We start from the raw sequence: 11,310 nt of genomic DNA, 5'->3' as shown, positions 1-11,310 counted from the left end.
AGGGGCTGCAGGCTGGGAATGAGGGGCACCGGCAAAGCTTGAGGGCAGGAGCCGAGGGGCCTGGGCTGGAAGGGGTTGCAGTTTAGGAGTGAGGGGCGCTGGCACAGCGGGGGGGGGGGTTCCTGGGGCTCTGGGTGGGGAGTGAGGGGCACTGGCAGAGCAGGGGGGTTCCCAGGGGGTGGGGGGTGGGGGGTGGGGAGTGAGGGGCGCTGGCAGAGCGGGGGGGGGGGTTCCGGGAGTGGGGGGCGCTGGCAGAGCGGGGGGGGGTTCCCGGGGCTGTGGGTGGGTGGAGAGTGGGGGGCACTGGCAGAGCAGGGGGTTCCCGGGGCTGTGGGTGGGTGGAGAGTGGGGGGCACTGGCAGAGCGGGGGGTTCCCGGGCCTGTGGGTGGGTGGGAAGTGGGGGGCGCTGGCAGAGCGGTGGGGTTCCCGGGGCTCTGGTGGGGAGTGGGGGGCGCTGGCAGAGCGGGGGGGTTCCCGGGGCTGTGGTGGGGAGTGGGGGGCGCTGGCAGAGCGGGGGGGTTCCCGGGGCTGTGGTGGGGAGTGGGGGGCGCTGGCAGAGCGGGGGGTTCCCGGGGCTGTGGTGGGGAGTGGGGGGCGCTGGCAGAGCAGGGGGGTTCCTGGCGCTGTGGTGGGGAGTGGGGGGCGCTGGCAGAGCGGGGGGGTTCCTGGCGCTGTGGTGGGGAGTGGGGGGTGCTGGCAGAGCAGGGGGGTTCCTGGCGCTGTGGTGGGAAGTGGGGGCGCTGGCAGAGCAGGGGGGTTCCCGGGGCTGTGGTGGGAAGTGGGGGCGCTGGCAGAGCGGGGGGGTTCCCGGGGCTGTGGTGGGGAGTGGGGGGCGCTGGCAGAGCAGGGGGGTTCCCGGGGCTGTGGTGGGAAGTGGGGGCGCTGGCAGAGCGGGGGGTTCCCGGGGCTGTGGTGGGGAGTGGGGGGCGCTGGCAGAGCGGGGGGGTTCCCGGGGCTGTGGTGGGGAGTGGGGGGCGCTGGCAGAGCGGGGGGGTTCCCGGGGCTCTGGTGGGGAGTGGGGGGCGCTGGCAGAGCGGGGGGTTCCCGGGGCTCTGGTGGGGAGTGGGGGCGCTGGCAGAGCAGGGGGGTTCCTGGCGCTGTGGTGGGAAGTGGGGGCGCTGGCAGAGCGGGGGGTTCCCGGGGCTGTGGTGGGAAGTGGGGGCGCTGGCAGAGCAGGGGGGTTCCTGGCGCTGTGGTGGGAAGTGGGGGCGCTGGCAGAGCGGGGGGGTTCCCGGGGCTGTGGTGGGAAGTGGGGGCGCTGGCAGAGCAGGGGGGTTCCTGGCGCTGTGGTGGGAAGTGGGGGCGCTGGCAGAGCGGGGGGGTTCCCGGGGCTGTGGTGGGAAGTGGGGGCGCTGGCAGAGCAGGGGGGTTCCTGGCGCTGTGGTGGGAAGTGGGGGCGCTGGCAGAGCGGGGGGGTTCCCGGGGCTGTGGTGGGAAGTGGGGGCGCTGGCAGAGCGGGGGGTTCCCGGGACTGTGGTGGGGAGTGGGGGCGCTGGCAGAGCGGGGGGTTCCCGGGACTGTGGTGGGGAGTGGGGGGCGCTGGCAGAGCGGGGGATTCCCGGGGCTCTGGTGGGGAGTGGGGGGTGCTGGCAGAGCGGGGGGGTTCCCGGGGCTGTGGTGGGGAGTGGGGGGCGCTGGCAGAGCGGGGGGTTCCCGGGGCTGTGGTGGGGAGTGGGGGGCGCTGGCAGAGCGGGGGGTTCCCGGGACTGTGGTGGGGAGTGGGGGCGCTGGCAGAGCGGGGGGTTCCCGGGACTGTGGTGGGGAGTGGGGGGCGCTGGCAGAGCGGGGGGGTTCCCGGGACTGTGGTGGGGAGTGGGGGGCGCTGGCAGAGCGGGGGGTTCCCGGGACTGTGGTGGGGAGTGGGGGCGCTGGCAGAGCGGGGGGGTTCCCGGGACTGTGGTGGGGAGTGGGGGGCGCTGGCAGAGCGGGGGATTCCCGGGGCTCTGGTGGGGAGTGGGGGGTGCTGGCAGAGCGGGGGGGTTCCCGGGGCTGTGGTGGGGAGTGGGGGTCACGGGGACCTGTTCCCCAGCAGAGGTTTAAAGGAGGCTGGGACGACCGTAACCCCAGAAAAACAGGGGCTGCTCCGGTCTGCTAGGGAGGAGGCTCCGTTGCTCCTGCCACCAGGCCCTGTCCTGTCCGAGCGGTTACTGTGGCCGGCCTGGCGCTGGGGGAGATTCCCCGGGTGTCCTTGACCCTGGGAGCTGGCCCTCCGGCAGCAACGCAGGGGAGCTGGCGGGGCCCTGGGGGAGCTGGGCAGGGGGCCCTGGCCTAGAGGAGGCAGGAGAGGGGGCTCAGGCCCAAGGCTGGTCCTGGAGGTGGCCCCGTGGGGGCCTGCGAGCGGGGGCGATGCAGGCACAGTTTGTACTTGCATCCTTTTGGTTCCCCATCCAAGGCTCCTGCATGCAGAGGAGGAGGGGGTACCTCAGAGCTCACCCCCAGGGCCCAGCAGGGGGCGCCGTGCTGCCGGGAGCAGGCTGGGGGCTCAGCAGGGGGCGCTGGGCTGCAGGGAGACTCAGCGGGGGGGGGGAGTACTCTCCCCTCTGTCTGTGCTGACCCCCATGCCCCAGCATGGCTCCAGGAGTGCTGTGCTGCAGGAATTGGGGTGGGGGGGAGGATGGACTCAGCAGGGGTCCTCTGAGGACTGGTGCTGACGCCCAGCAGGGCCCGTGGTCCACGGAGCCGAGTGAGCCCAGGGACTCAAAAACCCCCCTGCCTCGGCGCGCTGAGCCTGGTCTCCTAGAGGCGACTGCATGTCCGGGTAGGGGGCCCCACCCTGGGCGGTGTTACTGGGTGGCTGCTCACCAGCTGCCAGGCCTTGCCCCAGAGCTGGCTGCATCTTAGTGACACTGCTGCTCTTTTTCAATCCTTTTGTCGGAACCCCTCTTTTGAAAGCCCCCTTATCCCTCCGAGAGGGGCTCCCGAAAGAGCGTGGTTGCTCTTCCGGGAAAAACACGGAAGAGCAAATGCGTCCCTGGCCGCGGAAGAGTTTTTCCGGGATACCGCCGGTAGCTGGGAACAACTCTTGTCTAGCCGACCCCTTCCAGCTGCGGGAAGCAGGCCCTGCGTACGCCCTCGAGGGCTTTGGCCGGGTGAGGAATGCAGGGTTATTATCAGCAGGCCCAGTAAACAAATCCCCAGGAGGAATCCGGCCCTGCCCCTGTTTGTCCTCCTGCCTCCCCCTGTTTCACAACAGCCGCGCTGTTCCTTTCCAAGCTGCCATGAATGCCTCCTTTATACCCCGCGGGCGACGGGGGCCGTGGAACTCCTAGTGCTAGGCTCGGGAACAAGCACGGGAGCAGATGGGGACCCATCAAAGCCGCACAACCAGCCCCAGGAGAGGAGGGAGAACAAATCCTTTTGGCAGGGGGAGAAACTGAGGTGCAGAGTGAGGCCATGACCCCATGTTCCCCCCTAATCTTTTCCAGCTATGTGCGGAATAAATGATGTGAAGTGAGGCATGTGCGGATGTGCACCACCAGTAGTCACGCATGCTGCCGGCTGAGGCGAATCAGCTGGGTGGTCTTTGAATCTCTCCTGAGTGGTGGCCCAAGTGCCCAGCTGATGACGGACACTGGCCAAGGTGTGACAGCAGGGTGGTGGAGGGAGTCTTGGCTCTCTTGCGCTAAGCGTTAATCCCCTTCCCCGAGCTGACGCGTGGCCTTTCCTGCTCTAACCACTCAACCACCCTGCCCATTCCGTGATTCCCACACTCTGTTCTCCTAGGGTCTCTGGCAGTCACAGGATGCCCATGATAGCCAATGGAACAGGGAGCCAGTCTGGCTGCCTTTTCTGGTGGGGGTTGCTCTCTGAGATGACAGGAGATTGATAGCTGAAGGCTAGGAAACACACACACACACACACACACCCCGCTGCCCTGTCTCAACCTCATTATGCCACACAAACCACCTCGGCTGTGGCTACCCCAGGGATCCAGCGGGATCACAAGCAGGAGGGGAGGTAGTTGCTAAGAGGTGCTGTGAGGAAGCGGGTCCTAATCCCACTGCTGCCACCATGTTGCCAGAGGCTTCAATCAAAAAGCCTTGACCTGACCTGGCTGACTTATGACCAATGCAGCTCTGAAAAGGGAAATGGGATGTAGTGGTTACAGCGATGGGGCTCAGGACTCTAGAAGAAAAGTGGCGGAGAAATCAGTGATGGGGAGCCCATATATAATTGTTCCTGCAGCTTGTTTAATCTATTGCACCCCGGTCCTGGAGCGGAGGTGAGCACAAGCAACAGTCAGCCCAAAGCAAAACTGCAGGGCTGTGTCTAGACTGGCCAGTTTTTCCAGAAAATCAGCTGTTTTTCTGGAAAAACTTGCCAGCTGTCTACACTGGCCGCTTGAATTTCTGCAAAAGCACTGACTTCCTACTGTAAGAAATCAGTGCTTCTTGTAGAAATACTGTGCTGCTCCTGTTCGGGCAAAAGTCCCTTTTGCGCAAAACTTTTGTGCAAAAGGGCCAGTGTAGACAGCTCAGATTTGTTTTGCGCAAAAAAGCCCCGATCGCGAAAATGGCCATTAGGGCTTTTTTGCGCAAAAGCGCGTCTAGATTGGCCACGGATGCTTTTCCGCAAAAAAAGCATCCCTCTGCTGGATGATGCTCTTTTCTGCAAATGCTTTTAATGGAAAACTTTTCCGTGAAAAGCGTTTCCGGAAAAATCATGCCAGTCTAGACGTAGCCCAGAAGTGCAAACACCAGCACCTTACCAGGAACAACTCTGCTCCAAGAATTGCCTCCGCTCAGAGGGCTGAAGGCGGAGAGCAACCTCCTCTGTTCCACATGGTGCCTGGGTTCAATGAACCGTGTTCCACGGCCCATCTTTGAGCTCCGAACACTGGCTCGCACGCTAAGACCTTGGAAGACGACACGCAACGGCACCGCCTACGGAGCACGGATTGTGCCAACAGAAAACCCCCAGTCGTGACAGCCAGGAGGCCTTTTCTGAGTTTGAAACGTGGCCTTTGCGAGGGAAAAAGCGGAGCCAACCCCTTTGCTTTTTCCCCAGGCGCGCCAGCAGGGTGAAACCAGCTCTGGAGGGGAGTTGGGGGTAAAACTGGCCAGCAGGCTGTACCCCCCCCCAACCGACGCAATTGACATGAGTCTCCCCATGGGGATCTATGGGGGGGGTCCTTCTACCACCTCCCGCTCTGCGCAAGATACTCGGCAGCCAACCCAGTACTGACTGCTCTTGCAAATGCAGCGCCGGGGAGGGGGGAGGTTGCGCCAGCCAACAGCTGGGCAACAGAGAGGATGGGGGGGGGGAGGCCCACCCAGATGTCCTTAACAAAGCACAGCTGTTAGCTTGGGGCTCATCAGCTGGGAGAGCCAGGGGGCAGGGCGCTCCCCTCACGCAGGGGGCAAGCCCAGTCACGCACGCCCATGTTTTCAAGCAAAAATTCAAGGAGCGAGGGGACTGATCCTAAACCCAAGGCTGGTGGGGTCTATTCCCTTGGCAGGGCCCCTTGCGCTCAGTCCTGGCTCAGGGCACCCCAGGCCTGCGGAAAGGGACGTGTGGCTGGATCCCAAATACTGCCTGGGGCAGGGGGCAAAGGCCTGCGAGGAAGGCTCTGGATGAGGGACACCTAGGTTCCTGCCCCAGCGCTGGAAGGGCAGCAGAGTCTAGTGGCTAGAGCAGGGAGAGGCTGGGAGACAGGACATCTAGGTTCCAGCCCCAGCTCTGGGAGGGCAGCAGAGTCTAGTGGCTAGAGCAGGGAGAGGCTGGGAGACAGGACACCTAGGTTCCAGCACCAGCTCTGGGAGGGCAGTGGGGGGGGGGGGCATATGGAGGGACATGGCACTAAGGTGCCTGGTTCTAGCCCTAGCATGGGGAGGGGAGGGAGGGCTGATGGTTCGAGGAGGGATTGATTGACAGGTGTTGTGACCCTCACTCACCTGACTTGTGCCTTTGAGGCCCTGAGTTCTAATCTCCCACGTGCACCTCCCCCTCATCTGTCCCAGTTTGCCAGTTCCTAGCCTTCACTCTGGCGTGACGGCTGGGTTGGCCCAGCCCTCCCTGCTCTACGGGAATCCTGCCGGGGCTTGTCCTGGGACAAAGGAACCAACCTGCAAACAGCGCAGGGTGGAGGCTGGAGAACGGAGCCCCGACGTGCCCTGGCAGCCAGCCCCCCTCCCCCCCCCCCAGAGACTCAGCGCTGGGGGCAGGGGTGAAAGTCCTGCAGTGGGGGGGGGGGGGAGATTGTGTCTGCTCTGCCCCTGCTGGCTAGGGTACTGTGTGTGGGGGGGCACACAGCTGTGTGCATGTCCCCCCGCAACAATTGGGGCCAGGCCCTGCCTGCATGTGCACCTTGGCAATAGAAGGGCTGGATATTAATTTCCTGGTTGTTTCCCTCATTGTGTAACTCTTTGGCTTTGAGCGGGAATAGACACTTCTCAGCCGGGCCGGTAGCCAGGGCTGGACGGAGGCTGCGGCACAGGGCGAGGGTGGAGGGGGCATCTCAGCCTGGCCCCCGGGGCACATCTGGCAGACTGAGGTGTCCAAACGCCACCTGCACCGCCCTGCTTGAATGTGCCCATGTCTAGGACGGGGCGAGCCAGCTGGTTCCCAGCCTCGCTGCATGAGAACAGCTCCCCCCAGAGCTGCAATGCAGCCACCTCTGGGGCGGAGCACAGCCACTGGTCACAGAGCACAGCGACGTGGCCCGGAGGAATGGGCTGGGGGATTTCCCCATGAAGGGGCCCGAGTTCACATTGTGCCAGCTGCCTCCCCGGAGCCAGGCCAGCCCCAGCTCTATGGCCGCAGCCGGGCAGTTGTGCGTGTGGGGCAGCCGGGCAGTCGTGCGTGTGGGGTGCGGGGGCAGCGCCAAGAGCCGGGGGCTGCGTTTCGGGGTGATCAGGGTGGGGGGGCAGCGCTAAGAGCTGGGGGCTGCATCTGGGAGTGAAGGGAGGAGTCACACAACTCGGCCACATGGTGCCACGCTGGCTTACCCTGGTGGCTGGAGGAGTTGGTGGTTCTGTATTGCAAGGCCTGGGTCAAACCCAGGCTGGGGGACCAGCCCTTGTTGCAGCTCGGGGCTGCCCTCTGGCCAGCCAGCCTGTGACCCCCAAGAGGCATGGGGGTGATTTTCTGAGTTGTGTTAGTTGTGCCAGCAGGGGGCGTTTCCCCTCTCAGTGAGTGAGGATGCCAGGGGGCGCTGTGCTGCCAGGGGTGAGGGGGGCTCAGCAGGGGGCGCTCTTCCCTAGCAGTCTGTACTGGCACTAGGGGGCACTGTGCTGCCCGGGGGGCTCATTAGGGGGCGCTCTTCCCTAGCAGTCTGTACTGGCACTAGGGGGCGCTGTGCTGCCCGGGGGGCTCAGCAGGGGGCGCTCTTCCCTAGCAGTCTGTACTGGCACTAGGGGGCGCTGTGCTGCCCAGGGGCTCAGCAGGGGGCGCTCTTCCCTAGCAGTCTGTACTGGCACTAGGGGGCACTGTGCTGCCTGGGGGGCTCAGCAGGGGGCGCTCTTCCCTAGCAGTCTGTACTGGCACTAGGGGGCGCTGTGCTGCCCAGGGGCTCAGCAGGGGGCGCTCTTCACTAGCAGTCTGTACTGGCACTAGGGGGCACTGTGCTGGCCGGGGAGCTCAGCAGGGGGCGCTCTTCCCTAGCAGTCTGTACTGGCACTGGGGGCACTGTGCTGCCTGGGGGGCTCAGCAGGGGGCGCTCTTCCCTAGCAGTCTGTACTGGCACTAGGGGGCGCTGTGCTGCCCAGGGGCTCAGCAGGGGGCGCTCTCCCCAGGCAAGCACCGCTGACCCCAATCCTCAGGGGGTCTCTTCTGACAAGCTCTTTCCCTACTGTTCTGCTTTAGGGTTTGTGAGGCCCGAGTGCCCTGGGGCCCCCCCCTCAGCTTGGGTGTGTGGGGTGAGATCCACCCTTGGAGCAAGCACAAGGGCGGGACTGTGTTCTGCATCCAGCAGGGGGCGCTCTTGCCCATTGGGATCTGGCACATCGCCATCGCCAGCACCAGAGCTGAGGGGGAGGGCGGGAGGTGCTCTCATGGGGGAAGGGCGAGAGGCAGCAGAAGTTGGGGCCCAGGGCTGACACTTTTTGCTTCCTACCTTGCCGGGGGCCCACCTCCCTGGGGCGAGGGGCACCTGGGAGAGCGGGGGTGGGGCTGTGTTTTGGGACGAAGGGGTGTTTGGGTGGCTGCAGGGGGGAGATTTGCACCTTACCCCAGCTGGGCCCTCACTCGGAGCCAGGCACCCCCCCTTCAGTGCAGCTCTCAGACAGGCTGCAGCCTGCCCAGCAGGCAGCTATAAATAGGGGATTTCCCAGAAACTGGGCAGATTCCCTGAACTGAGATAGGGGCAGAAAGCCAGTGCCAAGGGGAGGGGTTCATACCATCCTGGGCGCCATCATGCAGGGAGGGGGGGGGGGTATTGCCCCACCCAGACACAGGAGTTCCAGTAGGGGGCGCTCTCTCTGCCTCACCCTAGTGCAGCACTAGGGGGCACTGAGATGCAGGGAGCAGAGTGGGGGGGTCTGTTGGGGGCGCTTGCCCCATCCAGCTGGTGCTGACCCCAATGCCCCATTCTGTGCATGTGCATGGACCTCACTGCCCTCTGCTGGATGAGCTCCGCACTGCCCGACTATGTGTCCTAGCCCCCATAGTGCCTGTCTAATGAAGACCTTCCCATCCACTGCTCTCCATAGCCAGCATCCGCAAGGCCCGCTTTCCCATAGTAGTGCCATGAGGCTGGGAACCCCCCTCCACACCTCCACATGTGGGTGTATGGGGGGGCTCCTCTCCCTGCAGGGACTGGCCTTGCCAGCCCGGGTTCTCTTGAGGTGCCAGGAACTGACCAAACCAAACCAAAAGGGAGAGAATTGGTGGGGGAAGGGGCGGGGGGGAGCGCGGGGGGGTTACCCTGCAGCATGAGGCTCCAGGTAGATATTAGCCAGGCCTAGAGCGCCACCTCCTGGTAGCCAGGGGTATTGCAGCTCCTTGTTGCCTGCTCCCTTCTGGGGCTCTCAGGCCGCTTGCGGGGGGGGGGGGGGGAGCTGGAAGAGGCTGTGGCCCCCCCATACAAAAACAGCTGCCCTCCCCCCTTGTGGGAATCCTCCCCCCTGCGGTGCCAGGTCTCCCCATGACACTTCTTGGCCAGTGCTCTGGGGTTGGAGGAAGAACCTCTCCCAGGCCGCTGCAAACACAGCCCCCCCCCCCCCCCAGTCCCGCGCCCTCTCCCAGGCATGGGCAAGAGGGGGTTGGCCAGGGGGATGGGCGCTGGCAGGGGGGGCTGGCAAGCGGTCCCTCCCTGCGCCCCCACCTGTCCCGCCCCCATCTACCTACCTGGACACATGGGCGGCTGGCAGCATAGGCAAGGGGAGGCGTTGCCTTCCAGACTGCCTGGCCTTGGCCCACCCATGCCCCTCCCATGTCCCCCAGGCAGGCTGGGGGCCGCGCTGCCTGTCCTGGAGCAGGGGGGGCACTCTGGCTGCCCAGCACTGGGGCTGGTGGCTCGGCTGGGGGAAGGGGTGGTTCCTAGTTAGGGGTCTGGCTGGCAGGCAGGTCCTGGGGGGGCAGGGGTCACGCTGCCCGCTGGGTCTCCAGAGCTGTGGGGCCGGGACAGGCTGTGGCCAGGGCCGACTTATCCATTAGACCCAGGAGGCACAGTGCCTAGGGCCCACAATACTTTTAGGACCCACACAAATGTTTGAATTTCTTTTAAAATCGGAAGAAAAAAAGTGAACTTTTAGGGTTGAAGAAAATGTTTAAATTTTTTTCTCACATCAGAAAAAAATGAAACTTTTAGGGCCCACGAAAATCTATTCAATTTTGCCTAAAACAGAAAAAAAAATAAAACACTGAAGTATTTAAAATTAGATCCGAAACACATTTGAATATTGATATCGTTATGGTGGGAGGGACCCACAAAGGCAAAAGTGCCCACGAAAGTCAGAATGCGGCCCTGGCTGTGGCCGTACTACCCCGAGCCGGGGGCACTACCCTGGGGCCAGCGGACAGGTGGGGCGGAGCAGGGGCTGGCTTGTAGGCACCACCTTCTCTCTGGCTTTGGCTGCACAGCCTGGGCTCACCCAGCGCTGGAGGCAACCCACTCCCAGCAGGGGAGTAGCTAGCAGCTCTGGGAACCCGTTTACACGGGCGCTCTCCAGGCCTGCCCCTCGCTGCGCTCGGGGGGGGCTGACAGTGATCGCGCAGAGCCTTGGTTTGCAGTGGCTGGGGGCGGTGGGGCTCTTCCTTCTCCAGGAATCAACAGCAATGAATGCCAATTAACGATGCATTATCCCGGAGAACCTTCCTGTCGGAGTCCCGGCTCCCCCAGCTCTGTGCCCACTAAGCGGCGAGGGGCCCCGTCCCAGAGCTGGCCCCGGAGTGGAAGGTGGGCTGAATGCGGCAGGGCTCAGCTGAGCTGGGGAGGGGGGGGGCTGCAGAACTGGCACCTCCCTCACAGCCAAGCAGCTTGGGACATGCCACCAGTCCTCATTCAGGGGACCCACAGGTGGAGGGGGGTGTAGAAAAGGGAGGGAGGAGAGAGGCGCCCGGGGAAAGGGGCGGCGGGCGAGGGAACTGGTGCGAGGTCTGTGCCATTGCCCCATGGTGGCATTAGGCTCCTGGCCCCTTTCTGCCCCACCCTGGTGGCAGGGGGTATCTTGCCAGTCATGTCAGCTCCATAGAACCCTGCCCACATGGCTGGCTGGTGGGGACCAAGCTAGGAGGCTGGAAGGGGGAACAGAAGATGGGGGGGACTAGAGCAGGAGGGACCATTTGAGATAAGACTGGGGGGGGGGGGCTGTACCAGGCAGGGGAAGGCTTTCCTGGGGAATCAGGACAGAAGGGACGGTTTGGGACAGGCAGGAGGGGCTGCCCTTGGCTGGACAGGGCAGAAGGGACGATTTGGGGTGGGCTGTCCTGGGTATTCGGGCAGGAGAGACGGTTTGGGGTGAGCGGGAGGGGCTGTTTTGGGAAGTTGGGGGGGGGAAGGCTGTTCCGGGGGTCTCAATGTTAACAGTCCAGCGCCCTTTCTCCATCCAACCCAGATAAACCCAGAGGCGCTGGCCCCATCTACACTAGCCTTAGCCATTCCAGGAACCACCCCACTTCCCGGGTGTCCCTTATCCTGCCTGCCCCATGCTGGAGCCGGCTCCAGTTCTGTCCATCTGCCCCCGTTGGTTCCAGCAACCTGGCGAGAGTGGGCCCTGTGCACTGTGGCGTGGGAGATTCCCAGCATGCATCTGGAGCCCCAGAATGCACTGCAGTGAATAGTGAATTAAGGGTACCGGGTAGTGTGGGGTGGGCCATTCCCAGCATGCAATGGAGGATTGTGGCTAGAGAGGGCACCAGGCACTGTGGGG

This window comes from Pelodiscus sinensis, chromosome 31 (genome assembly GCF_052426305.1).
Source record: "Pelodiscus sinensis isolate ZL-2025 chromosome 31, ASM5242630v1, whole genome shotgun sequence".
In the NCBI taxonomy this organism is placed as follows: Eukaryota; Metazoa; Chordata; order Testudines; family Trionychidae; genus Pelodiscus; species Pelodiscus sinensis.
The sequence above is the reverse complement of the archived record's forward strand: the minus strand, read 5'-3'. Positions refer to the sequence as shown.